The sequence below is a fragment of the Dermacentor andersoni genome, chromosome 8 (assembly GCF_023375885.2).
Source record: "Dermacentor andersoni chromosome 8, qqDerAnde1_hic_scaffold, whole genome shotgun sequence".
NCBI classification, from domain to species: Eukaryota; Metazoa; Arthropoda; class Arachnida; order Ixodida; family Ixodidae; genus Dermacentor; species Dermacentor andersoni.
The window spans coordinates 49,414,470-49,441,017 of record NC_092821.1 but is presented as its reverse complement, the minus strand read 5'-3'; positions in this window follow the sequence as shown (position 1 = coordinate 49,441,017).

The following is a 26,548-nucleotide window of genomic DNA, read 5'->3' as shown; positions in this document are numbered from 1 at the left end:
GGAGCAATGCAGCGTCACCTCGAGGCGCTGCATTCTCTAGTTTTCCGTCTGGGAGCGGCGTCCGAAGGGAGTCGGCGAATAGAAGCGACGGGGCTGCAGGCAGCGAGATTGCCGTCGTAGGGGCGAAGGCGAACGAAAGAAGGGGTGGCTCGGTGCAGGAGAATCAGTGGCGGCATTATCGGAGCGTGCGGCATAGGGACGAGAAGGGCCACTTGGGGGGCGAGAGTAGGCAGTATAAGTAGACCGGACTGGGGAACTCCAGTGACTGGGACAGTGCCGTGAAATGTGCCCGATTCGATGGCAGTGAAAACAAATGGGTTTTTCGTCAGCAGTGCACCGTTCAGATGGGTTGCTGTTGTCGTCGCCGGGAGCCATGAAGGAAGGCTCGACGTACCGTCCACTGCGAAGCTCCGTGACTAGGTACATTGAACGTCCACCTCCACCAGATATGTTACCTAGGAAGACGCAGACGAAAAGCTATATACAAGTATATTTACAAGAAAATACGCCGCACATGGCCAAGAGGCAACAGCCCACGCTTGCCTCCAATCGTCGTCGTCGTCTTCTCACTGCTCGCCTCTTCGTCATTGGAAATAATGTTCCACAGCAATATATAAACAGGTAAAGTTCACAATTTATACACTTCAAGGCACAACAAAAACGATACCAGTTTATTGTCTTCAGCTTACTAAGAAAGAAATTCAATTTGTGCTGTGAGGCACACAATAATTCCTGTGGCATATTATTTTATTGCACAACACTAGATACAGTAGGCCACCGTAATTAAAGCTTAGAAGAAATTAATAGCACAAGGCATATGATCAGGCATATAGCATTTTATTGCACTTTCTTGATTCCCTAGTTGAAAACAGAACAGGAAATTTCAGTCTAGTATTCTGGGACATTCTGTTTCTCTCGTTCTGCTTTCTGCCGCCTGCTGTCGGTAGCGTTGCGTCATGTAGTTCTTGATAAATTTTTAGTTAGAATTGACACTGACCTCCTTAGGGATATTTAAATTTGCTGACGCGAAAAGTAAAAAGTGAAAAAAAGATCTTTCACGCCAAGAAATGTAACTTGCGATCTCGCGGGGCTTATACCAGTATGTTATCATTGCCCCACGCCGAATGTTTTTTTTCATGGCACTTATTGCAGTATCATTCAGCCCGACATTCACCAGTTGCGCATAGACAGAGAATGGAGGGCACAATAAAAGTCCCACAGAAACGGCAGCATTCATACTGTGGGTTGAAACGTTGGTTCCACTTTAGAAGGGTGGTAAGGATGTGCACCACTTCAAAATGGGGTACTATTCCGGCAGTATATCGAGCCCATCATAAACGTGTTTTAGGTGTAGTGTCATCTAGATGAAATGTGCCGCTGTAGGAACAACCAATTCGGGGTTTCGGTCCATTATTCGCGTTTTCCAAATACTGTACATTCCCATGAGAAAAAAACATATCGAAATGTGGATAACTATCAGAAGTCAGCAGCAGGTATCGCACAGTATGTGCATTAATTTCAAAGTCGTTTTTTTTAAGTTGGTTGGAGGACATCCCAAAATAGGATGGCATCGGTGCAGCTATTGAAACAATGTTGAATTCTTTCTGGCTCATCACAAAGGCAACAGTTAACAGAAAGAGCCAAGATACGCTTCTGTAGCCTTGTTTTTACCAGTATGGTTTCACTATGGAGTTTACAAAACAACTAAGTGCTTTGCAGCAAGGGCATATATAAATCTTACGAACTCGCTGCTGGCCTGGTGATTTATTGTGTAGTGTTTGGTAAAATGGAGGCGGAAGGAGCATGGAAAGTAAACCTTTGTATAACGTTTTACGCGACACAGAGTACAAGTATTCAGCGGAAAAGCGAACTGTCAAGAAACAAACCGCCAAGTGAACTTCTTGCATGAACACCTCCCAAGCATAAACGCAAAGAAAAATTGCAAGCAACAACTAAATCAGGTAACGCATTAACTAATACAACTTGCATGAATGACCGAATTATAGGATGCGAAGTATTGCGGAAAAAGAAAAAACGAGAAACTATTTACCGAACGAAAAGATGTACTAAGCACAGCCCACCCTCGCTAACAAGCCTAAAAATATTGTCTCCCCTCATGGGCTCAAAAGTTGAAGACCATCGAAGGTTGCGAAGATTCGGTGAAAGCGTTGGATGTAGAGCCTTGCACAATGAATGACTTGCAATACGTAGTAAATTTTTCTTGCCAAGAACTTGTTGCAGGCTTCGGCTTTTCCAAAAATAGAAACTTGGTGTAGAACGAATGTCTGGGCGTAACATTGCAGGGCCGAAACCCGTTCTTTACAACAGTGCCCGCTTAACTTGTATGCGTCTATCGGCACACCAATTTACTTTGTCGGGACATCAGTCCTCTTAACGCCAGCAAACTGTTCTGGTGTATAGCACCATGAGCCGAACCACAAGCCCAAATATATCGAGTTCCTTCGTGCTACTGATACGCCAGCAAATTTCTTTATTTTCAGTACTACCTATTCAACGCTGGACTTATGCACGAAGAAGAACGCTAGATAATCTGCATAAGCTAAGACCTTTACTTCATTAACCAGTATATTGAATCCATGGATTTAACTCGACTAAATTACGCTTAAACATAGCGGTTTGAAGTAAAGGGCGAATAGTAGTGGGAAAATCAGGCATTCTTGTTTCAGGGAAGTGAAAATAGAAATGAGTTCGGAGACATGGTCATTAATAACTAAGCGAGTAGAACAAGTATAGCAAAGCCTCACGCCTTTATGCATAACGGAGCCACATTGGAATGTTCGAGAAGGGAAAATAAATAGCAGTGACTAACACGATCAAAAGCTTTAGAAAGGTCTATCTGCATCATTGCAAGCTGCTCAGTGGAACCGTATCAGTATGGAAGAAGTCCACAGGCGATATGTAGGTGGGTTCGAAAGGATCGGCCCATAATTCCACATGTCTGATGGGAACCAATGAGAATTGACATGGCAAATTAGACAAAACATTAGCAAAAATTTCATAATCCACGTTTTGACAATGTCATTGGTCGGTGGCTTTCAACAGAACGCAGTTTCTTGTTATCTGTACTTTCGGGAATTGACACTGTGTGGGTTTGGCAAGAACATTGCGAAAGGGCATCCACCTCTAAACTCTAACTAAATATGTTCAATAATATGAGACTGATAATTGATTTGAAAGCATTGTAAAATTTTTTGTCAGTCCATCAGGGAAGGGTGTTTTCGGCAAAGGCAGCTGATCAATGGCTAGCTCAATTCCTTGGGTCGTAAGGCGTACCACTTATGAACGCATGCCCATCATCCTGTAAAGGTTTTACAGGAGAAACAAAACTTTCTAAGACTTTCGCATCGTGACCATCGGGAGCGGTATAAAACAACTCAGTGTAGAAAGTATCGAACTGAGAATTTATGTCATTCGTATTTGTTAGAAGACTACATTTTCAGTATATTTCCGGAACTACTGTGGGAATAGCGTGACGTCGCTTATAAAGTAAAGCTTGACGTGTTGGCTTCTCAGACTGCAGAGCATGCCTATTTCGAGATCGAACTCGCACACCTCTTTAACGCAGTGCACCACACTTTTGTAACTCACATTTAAGATTTTCGATGTCAACAATGTGAGTGCTTGGCGTTTCGCATTGCATTTGATAAAGGCTAAATGGGCTCTTAAGAAGCATTTTTTCTTCATTCTTCTTATATAATGATTTCCCCGATCCAATTTCTATAGCCACTTTATCAACCTCTTGTTTAGAGAGTTCCGAAGCAGCAAATAACGGCAACTCAGTAGAAAGAGAAGTTCTTAGGACCGTTGGCACGCGATTAATAAATTCCAGACCATTTAGGAGCTCAGAGTTAAGCTTCCAGAGCGTCCACTGTGGCCGATAGTTAGTTACTGATTTCTTACGAATCTTTGCGATAACCATACAATTATCAGAGAACGAAACTGGGATGGTAATACAGGACGGTCTTCGGGACAGCAGTGATGAAAAAACATAAATCCGATCAAGGAGGGCGTAAGAGCGACCTTGAATTCATGTGCAAGAGTAAGATCCCTGTCTGGACACTCATATATCAATGAGCCTTGTATGTTCTAATACGTCATACAAAACTTCACCCCTCCTGCCCTATTGAGTGTTAATGCCGCTTCGACCACTCGGATCAAATACACAATTGAAATCTCCCAATAACACAACGTAACGATCAGATTCATTACAGCAGACACCGTATCAAATAAAAGAATTCATTTTTCAGCGTCATTAAATGCATAGACGTTGACTATTCGCTATGAAATATCCTACATCACAAAATCACGACATATGTATCGACCTTCAGTATCTACATGGTAACTAAATGACGAACAAAATACGCAAAGGTCGCAAAGGTCGCAAATCCCTTTCTGCCTCGTCATCACTCTCAATCTTCGTCTCCCGCACGGCGACGAGGTCTAGGCGCTTCCTAGACAAAAGCCGGCGAAGCTGCACCTGTTTCTACAAAGACCTAAGGCCTCCAGCGTTAAAAGTTGCGAATAGAAGTTGCTGGGATACGGCCATGGTGACTACGCACTATTTGGACTTAATGATCTATGAGGTGGGTCCTACAGAGCAACGGTGAGGCTCCCTCCAAACCCCACTGAGGCATGCCTCATAATCCGATTGGGGTTTTGGCACGTACATCCCCCTAATTAGGCCAACACTTCCGCCGAGATACGATAGACTTTGTGAAGCAATGACAACGCTCATCCCTCTCATGGATGATAAACAATGGCGCACAACAACGTATCAAGCAAACATGTCTCGCTGTATGCTCTGTGTACTACTCAGACAAACAGCAGTGGTTCACGCAAGGTAGTCATTTGCCATCATCTCGTTATTCTCGTATTACAGCAAACTCTGCAGATATTAAACATTCTTAGTCAAAAGCACAGCTAATTATCGTCAATCAAAGCAAAATCAAAGTAAATTCTCTTACATTGATTCTCACAGTGCGTGAGATCCACATAACATTTTATACTCCTAATTTATATGCTTAAGAATGGCACTCATTCATGCAATAGTTTCATTCGAAGTGAGAAAAAGTGGCCGTCATGTTCACGGTAAAATTCATTTAATTTAACAGATCCAATCCTATGGCCGTTACATCACTGCCAACATTCGTGGGATCGTGGTCGCCAAATGTGATTGCAGGAGGTTGATGAATGGCAAAAAGGGCAGAAGCTTGCAGAAGGCTTATGGAAATTAAAATGAGATTTTGACCAGCCTGTGCTATGGTTTCAACGTCTATCCAAAAGTCCTCGAAATATGAACCGAAGCCGACTAAACTGCAGGCAACCGCTAGAAATCTCAGGACAACCCTAACACAAATGTAAAAGATGAAGATTAACAGCCGTAGCGTTGACAAGGTGGCCGAATTTGGGGACGAAAAAATTGGCTGTTGATGGAGTTCAGCTGAAAACCAATGGTGTGAAATCAGCCGGTAATGTCGGCGAGTGTTCAACAGGGGTCAAGCAGGTCCTGTGGCCGACGCCAGCGCCCGGCAACTGTCAGGCGATCGCAAATTTAAGCGAGACGCCTGGTCGTCATTCATTACAGGGTGTGTCAGGGTGTCAAATTTGGAATGCGGACTCAGTCACATTAAATACAATGCTCTCTACGGTGTCATTCTACGACGGCTGGTACCGATTATCGCGCAAGAAAAATGCTTACAAATTACCACAAGTGCTGACTGTCACCTTCATCGAACTGTCAACATTATTTAATGGTGTCCTTGGCAGTCGCACAACTCGTCAATACAATTAAGTGTCACGAGTTGTGCGCGACATCTTTGGCTATGTGGGCAGCCTTTATGGCATTCGGCATTTGCTAGACAACATTGCGGTTATATTGTCAAGTCGTAACGGCAGCATGGTAGGCAATATGGAGAACAGACAAATCCCACATGTATTACTGCACAATCTTTCAAAGATCGGTCTCCCTTCAAGCACGTTCATAACCGTGGCGGGACACTACTTTGAGAACTTACTGCGACTACTATATATGTCATACCCAAAGGTGTACCTAACCCGTTGGTCAGTTAATGTGACGGAATATTGCGAGTAGCTTCGGACATTGCATGCTATCGGGCGATGGCACAGATACAGTTTGAACATTTCTTGAATCTTGTATTTTGACTCAAAGTGCAAAACTAACTTATTCATGTATCCATCTTAATATTTAAGCACATCTCCATTTTCAGCTGCGACGGTAACCCATGAGTGTGGATATAAAAGTCGCTAAGGAAATAATGTGGCGCACCTTAAGTAAGTCAATAGGTCAAAATCAAAAGCCGTCCACGACGGCCTCTCTCTTAGGTGCTATGCGATGTCCGGACCCTAAGCATGTGTGCCGAGTAAAGAAAATCTGCCGCGGTGTATTTCCGACAATTACACTAGCCCGCTTACTCCGTATAATCAAAAAAAAAAGAAAAAGAAAAAAAACCGTCGATGTCTTTCGAGAATCCTATCAAAAGACCAGAATCAATCACAGCTCGTCGCGGCTAGAGGCTTTTATGAAAAGTGATTTTCATTCAACGAGCGGCTGCGCTTTATCAAAAACACTGATAGCGCCGGCCGCACAAGCTTTGTAGTGAAGCTCGGTGCGCAGGGATAGCTTTAATTTTTTTTTTAATTTTTGCTTTGTTGACGCCATCACTACGTCACCGCGGGAAGTAGAAATAGTTTAGGGCCAATACACCACGTGGTGGCACTCACGCCGACGAATCCCTGATGTACAGAGAAACTGGATATGCAACGTGCCGCACGAAAAAAATAGTCCGCGCCAGCGAATATATCACGGAATGAAAACACGTGTAGATTTGGGCTTAAATACCGCGTAACCGAGTATTGTAATCGTCAGTGATTTTTTTATATATTTCAGTCATCATTGCACTCCTTTGCTTGTGGATGTTTAAAGCTAACATTGGGTCGAAAAAAATCTTACATTTTCACTGACGGAAGCTTTATCTAGAAGAATAGTGGTACCACAATTTATTTACAATCGCCCAGCTCCCTTTCCAGTATCTTTCTTCAAAGAATGTCATATTCACTTTTGAAACAGATATCTTATTTTTAATTTTAATTAGCATGATAAACCTATTTCTATAGACTCAGCATTTCCGAAACTATAAACTGGTTGCGCAACATCCCATTTTCATTATCGGAAACAAATATATAACTGATAAAATAAATACGCACGAAAGTAACGTAAAGCAGCCGTAGCATTTGCAAATTTTAGTACGACTTGTGCGTGTCCCTTTGCCTACCCTTTCCGCCTATATCTTGTAAAGCCTCGGCTCCAAGTCGACATTTGCGAATAATGACTCGTGTTTTGTGCGCATTTCTGGGGTGTGATGGACGCTATGATTTCTGAGCCTTTGTGAGGCCTAATAAGTGCTTCCGCTTGCCCGGAAGCACGGACTTTTGGCCAGCGGCGAGATAGATAATAAGCCCTCAGCCACTACAAACGAAAGATAGGAGTTGCGTCTACTGACAAGGGAAAAGACACTCTCGCCCACCAGAGGGAGAATGACCCCTACAGCCACCACCAAAATGTTTTGTCACCTCAACCACTAAACGAAAATAATGTCATACGACAAGAACTAGAACCTTGCAGGTGTTGGTCTGAAAACTAGGGGCATTTCGGGCGCCTGGAGGATCATGAGCAAGGTAATAAATGGTCCAGCCGTACTCTCTCTTTGTCTCATGCTGACTCTCATCGCGTAAATAACCGTCTGCAAAACTTCGTCGTCTCTATGCCCGGCCGCCTGGTCTGCCAACACCCATCGCCGGTCACCTTCTTTCACCAACTATATCGTAACGTGGGATACGAAACACATGGCTTGAGATACACACCTCGATAGAACTGAACGGCAGATGAAATGTTCCAGGTTTACTACCAGCGTCACCTGCGACTGCCTCGTCCAGCTTAATTCGTAGTAGTTGTCGGTAACCATGAGATCATATAAATTTGATCCTGGCTTAAGCTACTTTCGCCTCGTCCTGCCAAAATCACTACATCTGAATGGCAACTTCTGTAAGAACTCCGCTGAATTCGTAACTGCAAATAGTGAGTACATGGGTTTTCTTCCTTGAAATATTGCCCCATATTGTGTAGTTTTTGGCATGTACATAGTGGTGATTGAGTTGTATCCGTTGACGCGTGTTGCTAGAGCGTGTCACGGTAGTTTAGTAGTGAACAATTAGTCGCAATTAGAGCAGCTATGAACCTGAAATCGTTAAAGAAGCCGCAATTCCCGTAGCTGGTTGAAGCGGAGTTGAGTTTAGAGTTCGTGGAGTCAACAAGAAAATCAGATATCATTGAGGCGATTGATGCCGTCGAGGCACTCGTGGAAGGCGAGGATACCTGTGAAGCACCGGAGTGTGAGGTGAAGCGCCTTTATCGTGAACAACAGCGAGCTGAAAATGCAAAGGGAGCTTGGACCGTGTCGAGCGAAGTCGAGTGTAATAGGTTGATGTTGAAGCATTTGATGCATCCGCGCAAAATCAGAGGACATTGGTCTCTTTCAAATGAACATTTAACGCATATGAGAGAAAGCAGCATTTGCGAGAGACGCTTGGTTTCGATGCCTGCTGACGTTGTTGCCATGTAGGCAAGGACAAGTACAAGTGCATCCTGCCTCAAATACCAGCACATTCGATCGTGGCGTTGATATCTTTGTAAATAATATCTTATGTAATGTAACATTTCTTATTCCCTCTGTCAGTTTATTAGTTCTACACACGCGCGCACACACACACACACACACAAACACACACACACACATATATATATATATATATATATATATATATATATATATATATATATATATATATATATATATATATATATATATATATATATATATATATATATATATTTATATATATATATATATATATATATTTATATATATATATATATATATATATGTGTGTGTGTGTGTGTGTGTGTGTGTGTGTGTGTGTGTGTGTGTGTGTTTTACATACATACCCATGCATATGGTTATATACACACTGCCGCGTCCCTATCCTGTGCCACATCACGCTGACGATGGAGACGACTACTTCGAGCGAGGTACTAGAGAAGAAGCCTGAACTCAGTCTTTATTCTAATTCTTTGCATTAAATACGTCTCCCGCTCTTCTCCCGAGTGAACCGCGACAATATGTACCTATTTGCATGCGCAGAGTTAGTTCAGTCATACACGCATCCCTCAGCCACCATGGTGGAGCTTGCAGATAAATGACGACATTAATTCAGCACTAAAACATGTTGAATCACAAGACGCGACGTGCTTGACCTTGTAGCAAAGCCTCACGGTGTCAGACTACGATACATGAGAGATGCAGCATATCTCTATTTGTCCACGGAATTCTGCTGGTTTTTCTTTTCTGCTTTTAGCGGAACGAGACTCTCGATATATATTTTGACCAGGATAGGCCAGTGGACACAAGGAATATTGAAATTGCCCGTGCGCCTGAAGTTTGACGCTTAATAATTGTGGCCACGCGTGAAACTGCGGAGGGCAACAAGTTGATACTAAGATAAGTTTAAAGTACGATAAAAGACGCAGGTGACAATAGGCGACATTTGTACATAAAGCTTGCCCCAAACAGATCTCGTGTCGGACAGAATGAAACTAATCGAGAATTTAGGCTCAGATCGGAAAGGCAATGCAACACCACCACCCTAGGCGCCAGTGCTATTGGTTCAAACGGCGACGTAGTTAGGCAGAGTTAATTATAAGAGTCGCGTAAGCTAACATGCAACCAAGTTTCTGTAACGCCAACAACGCGAGGGGAATAGGTTGAAATCAAAGACAAGAAGCTTGGAAATTTAGTTGTAATGCTTCTTGCAGTAAGATTTAACTTCACGAGTGGCTCAGTTGAACTGGTTTGTCAGTAGGCCGACGAGAGGACCGTAGGGCTAATGGAATGACTAGTGTGCTTTAGGATAGGATTAGGACGTCACTCTAATTATGCAGCACATTATCAGTGAAAATGTGGTCGGGCCGCAGCTTAACTACTGAACCATCGTGGTGGAAAAAGGCGGAAATATCCCACAATTTCTTTCTAGTCCCTCGCACCATAGGGTAAAAATCTTGGGCGATGGGAAATGTAGAAAGCTTTTAGTTTGGAAGAGTTTTTGAGCATTGACAATTCTGAGCGAAAATCTATAACTTCAATAACAACAGCAAATGTGCGGCCTTCACGGTTTCTAGCTATCCCTTGGCAATGCTCTATTCCGGTATAGCTTATTTTGAAATTTTCGGAAATGAGTTCCTGAAAACAAGGAAACAATGTGTCACTCTTCACCTGGCCCATGGTGTACTAAGCTAACTTCTCTGCAAAGCAGACCATCCTGCCATAAAATTTTCCTCCGCTGCTCCGATTACTTATGCTGCGCAGGTACAGCTATGTATAATTCCATGCGGGCTTCGCAGCCGAGCTAGCACTGACATAGTTCGGCTTAATCCTCCGTAGAACATGCCGCTTTCATATGATTACTTACCGGCAGCGGCTTTCGGAACCACTGTGTGATATGTCAAGTGCGCTAGTGGCGTGATCAAAGTGGGTGAGCCTTGCGAAGTCGACGACGAGATGGTGCAGCGCTTGCCCGAGTGGGTCGAAGAAATAATTCGAACAGCAAGAAGAAGAAGCCCGGGAGTCGTGGAATAACAAGCTTGCGTGGAGGAAGGAGTTCGCCAGTGCTCCAGGCGCATGAGTGAAGTCGTCGGGCGTCAGGTCCGTGCTTCATGACTTCTACTGGACCAGGGCGACCTTCCAGAGGCGTGGTTACCGCGTTATCCTGATCAACACAACAGGAGCATGCCGATCGACGTGGGCGAAATGAAGCCCATGCACTAGGAGCAGCGGTGAAGTTATTGGACTTGGTGTCCGGCGTCGAGACTTCCACCGTGCCAAGGTCACCGGCCCATGTTCCCAACGTCGCAACCGGACTTACCCCTTCATCACTGGATTCCGGTTGTTCACCTGAGAGTAACCAGAATTCTTCAACCGTGCCTGTTTTGAGCACCGCTTCTGCGCTCCAAGCACTGCCTCCATCGACGCCTCCAGTTCACTACCCAGCTGCAGTGCAGACCATGACACTGTAAGCCCCTTCTAACATTGATACTTTCTTTGGAGTCTTAAGTCTTTTTTGTGTGTTAGATTAGTTTGTAGAGTTTCTTTTTCTTTTTGTTCTGGATTTTCTTTAAAGGATGGATTGCGGTGTGGTAATGAACGACTTCGTCACGAGCTGACGCTGTACCGCAGCAACGATTAAATACTTTAAAGAACCTCATCCCAAATGGCGTCTGCGACAGGACGAAGACATTCCTCGTCTCATATTGGAAAAAGAAACAGCAGAGAATTAGTTTGACGGACTTAGTCACTGTGGCCCAGCGGTTAGGCTTGAATGAGGCAGACTTGGACAAGTGGGTTCAAGAGCGACGGTCGATAACATGCGAGAAAGCTGAGAAGGATCGCGAGATGCAATTGGCTGAGCAAGCAGCTGGGAAAACACGTCTAGAAGAATAGCTTCTCAAAGGTGCCTTCGCATGAAATGAATAGATCCAGCACTCGCGAATGCTTGCACCGAAGGGTCAAGCTCCATTGTTGGAGATGAAATACGGCAGGTGCAAACGCGTGCTGAAAGCTCTCTCAGGCATAGAATCAAACCTTGGCAATCAGAAAGTGTGTCATGTAAAGACAGCTTGCACTGACACTATCGTAGTCAAAGACACGATAGTGTTTTTTTTTTCAAAGAATGTTTGCTCCCGAAGCAAGGAGGATATTTCTTGCACATCTCAACTAGTGTTGCGGTAGCCCAGCGCAAATGATTATTCGCTCATACATGGCTCCGAGCTACCGTACATTGGCTTAATTGAGGAAACTAAAATTACAACTCAGTATCTCCTCCAAGTTCAAGCTAGTATGTTGTAGAATTTGCCCCAAGATCATAGTAAAGATAAAGATGCCGTGGCTTCAGAGATACCATGCTTGGTTTCCACAAAAAGTGGACATCTCTCGTCCTGTTTAGAGTACACGGGATAATCCGCGATCATATCGCTCCCGAAAATCATGTCTCTATACCTGTATAAAATCATAGCTCTAGTGATGACAGCAGGCTTGACCCAGACATATTGAGATAAACCTAGATTTGTTACACTCGAGGGCTCCAACCAAGTCATTAACCTGCGTTTTAGTGTCCTGAAAATTGTTAGGTGTCCTTGCTAGATTCCTGGAATCCGACAAAGGAAACTGCGTGTAAGGCTAAGTGCAGTTGGGAGATTTCATGCCTCTCCGCCAAATGCACTTTATGGTTTTAGGAACACAGAAACTCCTTGTTCTCTGGCGCTCGTGTGTGGGTCGACAATTGACATTGATGCTGCAACCACACATCACAATTTTCAGGACACTAAAACGCAGGTTAATGACTTGGTTGAAGCAATGGAGTCTAACGAATCTAAGTTTATCTGAATATGTCTGGGTAAAGCCTGCAGTCATCACTAGAGCTCTGATTTTATGCAGGTATAGAGACATGATTTTCGGGAGCGATATGATCGTGGATTGGCACGTGGACTCTAACGAAGACTAAAGATGTCTAGATCGATTGATGTGGAAATGGGTCGCTTAAAGGAGCTATTTTACTTCACTTATGGCTTCTGCCGGACTTCTGACCTCGCACATGGTGACATAAAGGCTTGATTATGTCTATCCAAATGGAGTATGTGGTGATAGTATATCACGAACTTAGCAGCTGTTTCTTCATTGGAAAAAAAAATCTTAGAATGGGGCATATGTGAAATATCAAGTGCACGAATGCCATGGTCGGAGTGGTTAAGCTATGCGAAGACAACGACGAGACGCTGCAGCGGTTGCCCGAGCGGGCCGAAGAAATAATTCGAACAGCAAGAAGAAGAAGCAGCCTGGGAGACGCCGAATAACAAGCCTGCGTGAAGGAAGGAGTTTGCCAGTGCTCAAGGCGAGGGAGTGAAGTCATCAGGCGTTAGGCCCGTGCTTCGTGCCTTCTACTGGACGAGGGTGACGTTCCAGAGGCGACCTTCCAGAGGCGACCAGAGGTTCCAGAGGCGACCAGGGGGACCTTCCATCGTGTTGACGTGGGAATAATGAAGCCCATGCACCGGGAGCAGAGGTGAAGTCGTCGGACTTGGTGTCCGGCGTCGAGACTTCCACCGTGTCAAGGCCACCTGCCCATGTTTCTTACGTCGCAACCGGACCAGGCGCGTAGCCAGGGGCAGAGGGCTTATGGGCCTTCAGAGCCTCCCCCCCACCCTGAATTTTTTTTGTGCTGTCATGTACCACCGACCAAAACAACCCGCATCGCCAGAAATCATTCTAGATTTTGTCTAGAATGTCTTTTTTCTACGCTCGAAAAGACATTTCAGCGGAAACAATGCGAACTCCGGCTGGATTTCGTGGCAACGCCCATACACCGGGAGTCGCATAACACAAAGCTTCAAAGGCATTTTCATGGCGAGCGGGCTCGTCGCGGCATCTCGCGGAGGCCGCGGAATCTACCTAGCACATGGATTTCAATTCTGAAACGTTATATGTATAAAGTTCTCATAAACATTTGATGCGAAAGTGTTATTGACTTTTTCAAAGTCGTCTTTTAGATATTGAATTCCGGAACATTGTCTGTGGAATGTTCTTGTAAACATTTGACATCAAATCTGCATTGATTTTTCTAAACTCGTACATCGGACCATACAACGAGACTACTCAAATCAACACACTATCACACAAGTTGACAAACCAAGCCGCCAGGTCCAATGATACGAAGCGTTGTGGTGCCTTATTTTTGCCGTCATGTCACTGAAAATAATACCAACATTTTTTTTCACCTGCGCCAAAGCATCCATGTAAAGACACTAAAGAGAGCAAAGGTACTACGTTCTTACCAACTTTTCGACGGTGGGTGGCCTTTTCGGGGATTTTTCGAGCTGCTTCTCTTCCGTGACGCCGCGCTTCCGTCAGTCTGAAGGCAAGGCCTAACCAGCGTTCGCCGGGCAGGGTTAATCCCGCCTCGTCATGACAGAGGGAATGGTCGTTGTAATGGAAGGAGAGGATCTTCCTCCAGAAGAATTTCGTGCGGAGCACGGCTGGCGCTCCGCCGCTGTCAAGAAAAACGCCCTGCGCGTCTCTCGTCACGACAGCATCCGTGAAGCGGCAAGCAGCGACGGGCACCGCGAGCGTCTCAATGGCAGCAGAAAGCCCATTAGCCTAAAGCACAAGATCATCAAGTCGTCGCGAATGCCTCAGCTCCCGAAGGAACACTGGAAGATTATCGCCCGCCCAAGGGGTGGTCTGGATGTTCAGAAAACGGGCTCCGCAAGGCTTGGTCGGGCCGTCGCCGCCGCGGCAGGACTCACGTCCGAGCAAGCTAGCCACGACATCGTCTGCCCCAACGCAACACAAAATATTATCGTCCTCAGCACCGCGTCTCGCGATAACGCAGATGCTTATCTCAAAATGAACTGCATCACTCTGGGAATTCAACAATACGAACTCAGCACTTACGAAGCCGCGCCGCACGCCACGTGCAAGGGTGTCATACGCCAAATTGATGTGTCGGAGAGCCAGGCCGACCTGGACAGAAGCATCCTCAACGAGAGAAATCCCTTAGCCCTGGGAGCCAAGCGAATCAAGAATAGCGAAACGGTAGTCATCGTTTTCGACGGCTACAAGGTCCCCAACTTCGTTTTCTACGGCTCGGCGCTAGTCAAGTGCTCCTTGTACCTGAGGCAGCACGACTGCTGCTATTCCTGCGGTAGACTAGGCCACAGAGCCGACGTCTGCCCAACGCCGGAGGACAAACTATGCAGGAAATGTGGGGCCAACAACCCCGACGACAACCACACCTGCTCGCCTACTTGCGGCCTCTGCGGCGGCCCGCACGCCACAGCGGACAAGATTTGCAAGCAAAGATTCCAGCTCCCGTACATCGTTCGACGGAGGAGGAGGGAAAGAAATGCGGAATCCAGGAATCGAGACCCGTCACCAGCCCAGACATGCGCCGGAAGCGAACCGGCTGGATCTTCGAGCCGGCGCTCCCGCTCGAGAAGCCGCTCGAGGTCCAGGAGCCGTTCCCGGTCCAGGTCCAGGAGCCGTTCTAGGTCCAGGTCCCGGGGCCCACAGAACAGGGTCCGGTTCGAGGAGCCAGCCGGTCCTGGGAAACAAGGCGCCACCTGGGCAGACAGGGTGCGGAGTGGAGCGAGAACTGCCGAAAAGGTAACGGGGGGTGCGGCGCCAGAGCATGGTTCCTCTGAAATAGCTCAGTTAAGGAAAGAAAATGCCGAGATGCGCAGCATAATCGAGTTAATGCGGGCCGAAATAGCAGAGCTCAGAAAGGCTAATCAACCTCACCACGCTCCAGTCCCTAGTTCAACCCCCTCAGGGACCCCCTCGACGACCCCCTCGCCCCATCCCCCTCGGGGACCTCAACCCGTTCCAGTCCCTAGTTCATCCCCCTCGGAAACCCCCTCTCCCCAAACAGCAGACATTCCCATGGTCGTGGATGCAAGCCACTCGGGCAACCCAGCGAAACGAAAGGCCGTTCCCAGCATGCCCGATAATGTACAGGCCAAAGCCAAGTCGGAAGTTAGAGAAATGTTGAATTCCATCTGCTTCGAGATCAAGAAGATTAATGAACGACTATCTGCAGTGGATCAGCGACTCTTGGTCGTGGATCAGAAGTTAGACGCGCAAAACATCAAAATTCAATGCTTAGAAAACAGAATGTCAGAGATAGAGTCCAAGGTGCAGGAAATGGACATCAGGACGTCGACCCACGTACGTCCCGTTTACTTCCCGGATAGTGCGTCGGTACCTACGCCGCCACCACTGCACATCCCCGGACCGATTAATAGAACCATATCTCTGGAGACCCTACTAGCAACGCCGGAAGGTGCTCTATACAGCAATGATGGGGCCACACACCCAATTTAGAATTTGGCAGTGGAACTGCAGGGGACTCCACCATAAAAGATGTACCCTGCAGCAGTTTGTTCGCACTCACAGAGAAAAGCCACATGTTATATTATTGCCAGAAACGATGACTGATCAGGTTTCACTCCCGGGATACAAAGCTCTGGCTCTCCGTGGGCACGGCAGAGGAATCTGCACATTAGTCTGCAGCAAGTTCACTTTCGTCGCACATGATCTAGGGTTCCGGCCTAGCAAGACGGAGACCTCCCTAGTAGAAGTCATCCCAAGTCAATCCAACATCTCCAGCATTTTTATACTTAACGTATATAGCAGCCCGAGCGATCACAGACAACGTTTCAAAACCATCATCACTAGGGCAACGAAAATCGCCGGAAACTCTCCACTGGTTGTGGCCGGCGATTTCAACGCCCCCTTTCACGCGTGGAACTACACGCACGACACGGTCAAGGGCAGAAGCCTGTGGCAGGAGGCGGGAGATGCGGGACTCTCTCTATTGACGGACCCAGCCTTTCCCACCAGACGTGGCACCTTCTCGACCAGGGACTCTGTCCCAGATCTCGCCTTTGTTAAAAACGCTGGCTCAGCCCTGTGGTCGAATCTGCTCATAGACCTGGGTAGCGATCACTACATCACGGTCACCAGCTTACAAGTGGAGCAGAAAAGAAAGAAGGCCTTCTCGGTCCCTGACTGGGACGAATTCCGTGAGGTTCGCAGGGCCCGCGCCGCCCGTGGAGAAAAGCCGGAGAGTCTCGTCCAGTGGTGCGCATTAATTCTGCAAGATGTCTGCTCCACCACCAAAACTATTGAGACGGATCTACAGACAGACAAAATGGATAGCAGGCTAGCACACCTTCTCGAGGCCAAGCAATCACTTCTCGAGAGGTGGAAAAGCCAACGCTTAAATCGCAAGCTCAGAAAAAAGATAGCCGAGATCAACAAGCAGATCGACGAGCACTGCCAAGCCCTGTCTAGGCAGCAATGGGACGAAATTTGCAATTCAATCGACGGGCAGATGCGCACGGGAGGCAAGTGGAATCTTCTCAAACACTTGCTCGACGACTCCGGCACCAAGTCTAACCAGAGAAGTGTCCTCGCTAAAGCACTCCACGAAGCCAAGAAGTCGTCTTCGGAAAAGGACGTGCTGGAGATGCTAGCTAAGAAATACCTGCCGCTCAAAACTGTGGCCGATGATGCGGCATACCCAGTATACAAAGGGAAGCCGAACTCTGCGCTGGACGAGCCTTTCAAAGCCAGTGAAATCCGTCGTGCCCTACACGACCTCAATGGCAGGTCAGCGCCCGGCCCGGATCACATTAACAACAAGGCTCTCAGAAACCTAGAGGACGCATCGATCGAGTTTCTCACAGATGAGATAAATCGGATTTGGGAGGAGGGAATTGTACCTGAAGAATGGAAGTTGGCGAAGGTCATACTAATCCCAAAGCCCGGTAAACCGCCGAGCTTGGACAACCTCCGCCCCATCTCACTGACGTCATGTGTAGGGAAGGTGGCCGAGCACGCCATCCATAACAGAATTGCCGAGTATATCGAGACCAACGACCTTTTCCCTCATAACATGATAGGCTTCAGGCCAGGCCTCTCCACCCAGGACGCCATGAAGCTTATCAAGATACAAATCCTGGAACGCTGCACTCGGGACACGAGAGCCATCCTTGGTTTGGACCTGGAGAAGGCCTTTGATAACATCCGTCACGAGTTCGTTCTCGACGCCATCTCCAAACTTGATCTAGGCTCGTCCTTCCATGCCTTCGTCAGATCTTTCTTGAGCAAACGACGCGCCATCCTCAAGGCTGGAGATTTGGAATCGGAGAAAATGGAGCTGAGCAGAAGAGGCACCCCTCAGGGGTCAGTCATCTCACCGCTCCTCTTTAACATCGCAATGGTCGACCTCTCAAGGTACCTAGGCAAGGTCCAGGGCATCGGTCACACGATCTACGCAGACGACATCACTGTCTGGTGCGCGGGTGGCAGTGACGGACAAGTAGAAGCCGCTCTCCAGGAAGCTGTCGACACTACAGAGCGCTTTCTAACCGACACGGGACTCCGGTGCTCCCCAAACAAATCGGAGCTCCTTCTCTACAGCCCAACTAGAAAGGGCCGCAAGCCACATAACTGGAAACCCCCCACTGAAATTGACATTAATCTCTACACAAAGTGCGGAGATCCCATTCCCAAAGTCGCGTCCATTCGAATCTTGGGAATGACACTCGAAGGGGCGGGCACGAACAGCATCACCATACACAAACTAGCAAAGAAGACGGATAGCGTCATCGGTCTAATCAGGCGGGTGGCTAACAGAAAGAGAGGCCTGGGCGAAGAGAATCTGATAAGGCTAGTCCACGCTTTCTTGTTATGCCATTTCACGTACGTAGCGGCCATGCACGTCTGGAAGAGGGCCGAGCGAGACAAGCTAAATGCCATGATAAGGAGGGGGATCAAGAGCGCGCTCGGACTGCCAAACTACACACGCACCGACCGACTCCTGCAGTTGGGTATTCATAATACCCTGGAAGAAATTGCAGAAGCACAAGAAAGGGCACAGATTCTCAGGCTCTCCGGCACCAGGGCAGGCAGACGACTCCTAACAGAGATGGGCGTCCCCCCGGCCACTGTCGAAGACGCCTATCAGGGCCTTCGGAAAGAGCAGAAAGATAGCATCCTCATATCGCCTGCCCCGCGCAATATGCATCCCCAGCGCAACGTAGAAAGAAGGAAGGCCAGGGCGGTGGCGCTCCTACGCCGCGCGACAGAACTCCCTGGCGGCAGCTGCTTCGTTGACGCGGCCCAGTATGACAACAGCAACAATTTCACGGTAGTGTCGATCAACCACAGGGGTTCGACCGTTAACGCCGCTTCGGTACGAAGCACGTCGTCGCGTACGGCCGAGCAAGTGGCCATTGCCTTGGCCCTCTTGGACGACAAACATGCCCATATATTCAGCGACTCCAGGGCAGCCATCCGCGCCTTCAGCGTTGGCGCTGTGTGTAAGGAAGCCTCTCGCATCCTCGACGGCAAAAGCATCGCTACCCACACCCTCACGTGGTTCCCCGCTCACATGGGATCCATCATGGGAGGCCACACAAACCTCAACGAGCTGGCCCACTCCAAGGCGCGAGGTCTCGCTTTCCGCGACCATGGAGAACTCCAACGCCGGCCCGCAGTGGTGGAGAACAGAGATCAACCGACCACATACAATGAAATTGCGCAGCACTTTTATCTCGGCAGGAGAGACTTTCCCCTTCCACACAAGAAGTTAAATAGAGCGCAGGCATTGACCCTCAGATTACTGCAAACAGACTCGTATCCCAGCCCAGCTTTATTTCACAAGCTTTATCCCGACACCTATGCCACTGATTCTTGCAGGCACTGCAATGACATCGCTAGCCTAAACCATATGCTCTGGCGTTGCCCCTCGTTACGGGGCACAGAACAAATCAATGAGGAGAAGTGGCTCTCCGCTATCAAGAGCCCCGATGCCGGGCCTCAACTATGGGCTGTCCAGAGGGCCCACGATGCGGCGGTCGGGCATGGCCTGACTGTCCCAACGTGGGAGCGGCCCGCAGCGCGCTGAGTCGCGCACCTCAGGACCTTCATTAAAGTTTTGCATCCATCCATCCATGACTCTTATTTGCGAAGGCACACTGAGCCTCTTCGATTTTTATTTTTGTTCTCGCTACCCGCAGCCTGCCGGAGCCAGCCAGAGCGCATGCGTTTTTCTCGTGTTGCCCCGACAACCACGGGCGCGCACTTCGATGCACATTCATTTTTCTCTGGCGGCGTGGCTTTTCACCTGGCAGAGTTTTGGACGCTTTCTGGCTTGCAGATGAGAAGAAGAAACAATGCATGATCGCTCGCCGCCACCACGGTGGGGACTCCACGTATTGCAACGGTTTCGTTTGAGCGCCACCTCTCTGGAAAACTTTGTCTCGGCAGTGTAGGATACCGATAAGTATGCGTATGGTTCTCTGTGGGCCAAGCGTCTCACGTTTTCTTCGATATTCCTTCAGTAGCCCCATTAGGTGCCCGAAGCAGCCATTCTATCGGGGCCAACATGCTTTCCTTTTCGTTTTCTTTTTTCATTCCCGTGCCCCCGCCTTCCAAAAGAAAAAAAGGACATTGTTGCGGCGCAGCAAAGTGTCGCACGGTGAAAGTTGGATTTTGTTCCTTCTTCTTTTGCTGAAAGTAATGGGCCACGGAACGCTTCAGTGGCCTGATACTGTTACTAAGTTGTGGCGATAGAAATTACATGTACACTCTAGGCGTATTCCTGCCGTCGCCATCACCCTCATGTTCCATATAAAGTCCAAGGGCGATAGCATCGTGGCCGCGCGCCGCATGCTGTATGTGCGAGTAAAAGCGTAGGAGAGGGGGGGGGGGGGGGGGGAGTCCTGGCATGAGTGAACCGAAGATGGTGGCTCCGTCTTTGTGCGCAAAGGAGAAAAGCCGGGAGTAAGTGCGCCGCCTCACGTCGCGCGCGATACATTGGCGGGGAGGAGAGAGCGAGGGTGGGCCTTAGGATGCTGGGATCTGTGAATCTGTGGCTGCGCAGCATGTTTATTTGCCTTGTTTGACGCATTATGTACAATGACTTTTTCTGAGATACGTAGATTTATTCGAGACTTATACGTATATTTAAATATCTTGTTCCGAGGTTTTGTGTACGTGCAGTGAACTTTGTTTCCAGTGACACTTTTTTGCCCTTTATCAGGCTGTATCTTCGCATTTGTATGTTCCATTGTATCTTCGCATTTCTATTGTAGGAGGACGAGTCAAATGAAAGTGAGCCATCCCACGCCGCGCAATAATGGTTCGGTTCATTATGTGCGAGGCATGCGCGTAGCACAAAAACATATTTCATTTACAAAAGTGACACGCAGGTGTGAGGATAAAGACTCTTGAATGCTCTGATCAAGTGAGTTGAATATGGTTGCGTGACATAGTAGACACCACAAAAGTTGAATAGTGTGGTGCCGTGAGGTTTTTGACAGCTGAAGGTCGTCCCCCCAAAAATTAGTCACTGTATGGCTGCCGTGTAGGTTGAACATTGCATTTCATTGGTAATTGTGAAGCGTTGGAGTAAACGATTCAAAGAAGGACGTGAAAGTTGCAAAGACGATTCAAGACCGGGCGGATGATAAGCATCGATCACGCAAGGTGTGTGAACATCAGTCACGGTTCGGGCCACTCCGTAACTCACGAAAATTTTGGTTATCGGCTCTTGTGAGCGCAGTGGATGCCCAAGGTTTTGAACCACCGCTAGAAGATGGAGCGGTTCGGCGCTGCCTTGATTCGTCTAATCTGTTATCACAATGAGGATTACGACTTCTTCTATGCAATTGTGACTGGGAAGAAATCTTGGTGCCGCTACCACTAGCCTGAAACACGACGACAAAGCTTACGGTGGAAACATTTGAATTCACCGCCCCTAAAGAAAGCGAAGCCGTCATTTCCGCCGTAAAGTTGTTGACATTTTTCCATCATCAGGGGCTATCACTGATAGAATTTGCCAAACGTGGAAGACTATCAATTGTTTTCAATATTGTGACATAGCAAATCGGCTACATGTCGCAATCAAGAACAAACGACGTGGGGAATTGACGAATGGGGTCATCTTGCTTCCCGACAATGCCCGTGCCCACGTTGCTGACGTGGTTGATACAAAACTGGAAAAGTTCAAATGGGAGAGGCTGCAACATCCACCATAGAGCCCCGACCTGTCGCCTTGCGACTTTCTCATATTGGGGCAATTGAAGAAGAACCGCTCAAGGGAACCAGATTCGTGTGGAACGATGACGTGAAAGAGTCAGGTACAGACTTTTAGAAGCAGCAACCTGAAGAGATTTATGAGACGGGAATTACGCGACTTGTTAGTCAGTGGGACAAACACCTAAATGCTCATGGCGACTACATTTAAATTAAGTACCCTGTTTGTAATATATTGCCCTCGTATATTTGGACTCGCCCTCGTATATTTTGCAGAACTCCTGCTTTTTTATGTGCTCTCTTTTGCGACTTTAATTTCGCTGCAATTACTCATAATACACGACCGGTGACACCTGCTCCTGCGCAGTACATTGGAACAAAGGACAGCGTCATTGAGATTTTTTCCTGGCGGTCGCATATGTACGAGAATGTTAAGTTCTTGACTGCCAAAGTTTCATAAACATATTTATCCTCAGCGTGTTCATTTCATGCCCTTTACATTTTTCATATCAGCGGCATGTACCGCTCTGCTGGTTTCAAACTGATATAATTCTAAAGTTCATGAGCTATTTTCTTGAAATATTAGATAGGCAAAAAACATGGAAGCATTGATATAAGTTATTTTCGGCACAATTTTGGGATATACGAGTATAATCTTTTATAAAAAATAGTTACTTTACTTGTCTTTACAGTGCGTAGCGTTTAAGAATTCGTTTCCAGCATCTTTGGCAATGGCAATGAGGTTATTATTCATGTATTTTATCCCTCGACAGATTCTATAAGGAGGAGGCCGGGCTGCAACGTAAACCCCCCTTCTGGCTACGCCACTGAACCGGACTTAGTCCTATATCATTTCATTCCGGTTGTTCACCTGAGAGTGACGAGAATTTTCTTCAACGGTGGCTGTCTTCAGCACCGCTTCTACGCTCCGAGTGCTGCCACCGTACTCACCTCCAGTTCACTTCGCAGCTCCACTGCAGACAATGACAATGTAGGCCCCTTCTGATAGATTACTCTTTTTGGAGATTTATTTTTGCGTGTTAGATTAGTTTGCAGAGTTTTTTTTTTCTTTTTGCTGAATTTTTTAATGAATAAGTTGCGGTGTGGTAACCAACGATGTCATCACTTAATGTGCTGAGGCTGTGCCTCAGCAACGAGTAAGTGAAAGAACCTCATCACACACTTTCACAATTAAAAACATTTCCTCTTCTCTTGTCCTGGCATAGATCAAGTTTAATAAGAAACTTTTCATTGCCGGGACTCAACGAACATCTCTTGCATGTACATACGTCACGCAATCAACATCACGCAAATTTTCCGCCATTCCCGATGACGATACATTGCAGCTCTATCGACTAAAGGGTGAAAAACTACGCATAGGATTGCGTTATTACTGATTAATTCCATGAAAAACAGAGACACTAGACTGTATATGGGGGGAATGCGTAAGCATTATAGTGCCTTTGGTGAATTCTTTTTTTTTTATTCCGCGCGTTACTGGTAGCGCAAACGCTCGCCTACGTTGTAATTGCGCCTCGGTAAGGCCAGTTCAAAACGTTCCAAACGTCTCAACGAGCTCGCTTGGCCGCAAGGAATTCATAACTCGAAGGACCACTAAGCAGAATTCAAGTGGACATTTTCGGTTTTTATTTCACCAACTCATTTTACACGCTCATGACGCGGTGCCAGCTCCTCCCTATCGACGGCGCCGTCACGTGCTCACTGACGCACGCACTAGGCCGCACCTTTCTACGTGACGTGTGTAATGACGCTGGCACTACGCGCCCCTTTAGTCAGCCAAAACCGGGGAGCCACCGTGGCGTCGGCGAAGCGGGATCGTCTCGCATCCTGGAGGCCAAACCCAAATTTACCAAATTTTATTTTCAAATCAATTGATTTATTTTGTTCACTGGAACCTCGCTGACAAATTTGGCATCAATGCGAGCATTTATGCAAGTTTTTACGGCTTCCCCTCTCGGCCATTTTTGGTACCATCGCTCGGTGGTGACGCCGACGACGCGACATTTTCGCGTAATCAAACGTATAATATGTTCGCATTACTAAGATGTAAAGAGATACCTCGTTATTTTTCGCTACACGGTTGGCCAAGCTCATTCTCAGCTTGCCCTTTGTTGCGGTAACAACCGCGGCAATTCGTAAGCTGTATTAGACTGGTGATTTACTGTGACATCTGAAACCATTTTTCACCTAGCGCTCTGTCCTGTCCCATCTTTTTTACGTTAATCTTTCTAGGGCTAGTAACTATGCATCAGCAACTAGCCCAATTTCCTGCGGGTATTACTCTGGTAATATGCTTTTGTCAAGAGATGTTGAGCCTGTTTTAATGCAGCTTAGAATTAACGCAGGTTAAGAAAACATACAGTAACATTTTGAGGTGACAGGCTTGCAGTTGGCTATCAATTGATGGCACGAGTTCTAGTTCGAGCCGAGTTTCCATGAACACTTCTGTTGCACGTTCTCTTTCGTCTTGCCTTTTTATAAGCATAAATTCGGGGCTCTATAACGTGAAGTTATTCCAAACTTTTCTAGTCCAATTCTGCAATCAGCCCACCACGATTGGCCAAAACTTTTTTGGACCACCTCACTTCACCTGCCTGTCACGCGACGTCACGAAAACCGCGATACCTCCCCATGTGATATGACGTGTACACACTGATTATGCATAATTTGACCGAACAAAGCAAAAATAGTTATTTCTTATTCGACGCCTTTTCGCCATTAGCCCTCTGCTATTGGTCAAAAGTTTTCGGGCTGCACCCACTTCACCTGCCTCTCACGCGACGTCACAAAACCGCAATAAGTTACCACGTCAAATTGACGTGTACGCGTTAAAGAAGCATTAATATGCCGAACAAAAGTGAATTTTCTTCTGAAGAGCCGCAGGCTGCCCAGTTGGGAAAGGAATAAAAGATGGCTGCAGCCGATCGCTCAGGCACTGGCTACTCGCACCTGTCGAAGGGCATGAGTTTATTTGCGTGTAATAAAACCTTTTGCGTGGCCATGTAACGTTTTCGAAAACTTTCAGCACGTTCACAACCTCGTTCTGACAACTCTTCTTTGGTGAGGATCCGTTTTAGCGTATTCTTAAGCTTCCGTTGCATGCCGCCGCGATTGTCGACGAGCCACCGCAAGCTAAGTAAGAGAACGCGGATCAATCGCGGACGCCGGCACCACCCTCTCCATCCGGTTATCGATATTCACTGCAGTGGCTCGGCCCCATTGAATCTCTCTCCACTTGAGCGTGCTCCTCGCCTCTTGTGAGTCAATTAGACAAAACAAGCCGCTCAGTGCAGGCAATGATATTCGTTTTTCAAACAAACAAAAGTGACTTCCTATGAAATAGGGGAGCATTTGATTGGTTTGTTCAGACAACCCTGCGGATGACCGCTCGATGCTTGCGTCGGCGGTTACGCAAATTTGACGTCAGGAGATTGGAATAAAAAGATATTGGAATAGTTTTGCGTTATACGGCCCTCGGTTTCGTTTTTGTTGGGGCTTCAGTTGTGTTGCAGGCTCTAACCGTGCAGCTTTAGTTGTTTGCGTAGCCACGTTCAACAGGCAACTGCAGCACTTTTCTTTAAAATGACGACATGCTATGATTAAAAACATGTGTGCAACTTTGTTCCAAGTACAGCCTTGCGACTACTGTCGTTGTCCCCACCACCAACCCCTCTCGACTACGTCCACTAGAGAGTTGGCAGCCTTAGTGATGACACCAAGCCGGCCGGCAGCTGACAGCAACTTGGGGGTAAATACATGAAATCCATCATCGTCTTCATTGACCAAAGGGGTTTGCAGCTATTCAGTAGTGAACGAATTAACTTGGAAGCCGCTTAAGCTCCCCTCTCTCGGTGCAGGAATGCTCAAGCCCATGCATTTACTCTTAAATGCCTCACACGAACCACGATGTAAAATTTGAGACTAGTGGGAGACTACTTGTCGATTTTTTTTCCTGATTAAAACGAAATATACTTTGACACAGCTTTACGAATTTAAAAGCAATACATTGTGCCCTCAGACGTGGTATATGGCATATTTTTGCTAGGATTACGTCAATATTAAATATGCGGACAAACATACACCAAGACTGATTTTCTTGCAATTTCTTCCTCGCTTCTCAAGTGCTGAATAATATATATTTCTGAAATCATTTTTTTTTCGCGCAATACATTACATGTCCTGGGCACTTGGCCTACGTAACTTTTCACATTCTCCTGGAAGTGTGTTCTCTGAAGAAAAAATTAGGCAAATTTGCTTATTTTTTATGGCCCATAATAAATTTAACAGTGGTTTACAACCAAGGAATGCTATTTTTGGTGTAAGGCCTGTCTTCATTCTCCCTAGAAAAATGGGTTCTGCTTTGATAAGCGAGAAACAGTTTGTTGGCTATGCCTCCCCCGATGGGGCCTTACACCAAAAACAGCATTCCTTGGCTGTAAGCCATTGTTCAATTTGTTATGGGCCGTGAAAATGGGCCAATTGGCGTAATAATTCTTTCCCTCAGAGAACTTGCTTCCAGCACAGTTTGAAAATTTACGTAGTCCAAGCGCTCAAGCCATGTAATGTGTTGTGCGAAAAAAATAAAACATATTTTGGTGCCTTACAACTAAATTCGCATTGTGCTTACGCCAATAAAAACGTGCTTCGTCAGTAATATTTCGTGAAATCGCCATTTGTCTTATACTGAAGGGCCTCCAATCTGCCAAGAAGAAATCGCAAGTGGTCAGACCCCAGCTTGGGATAGCCGGCATGAAATAGCATACTCAGAGAAAATGGGC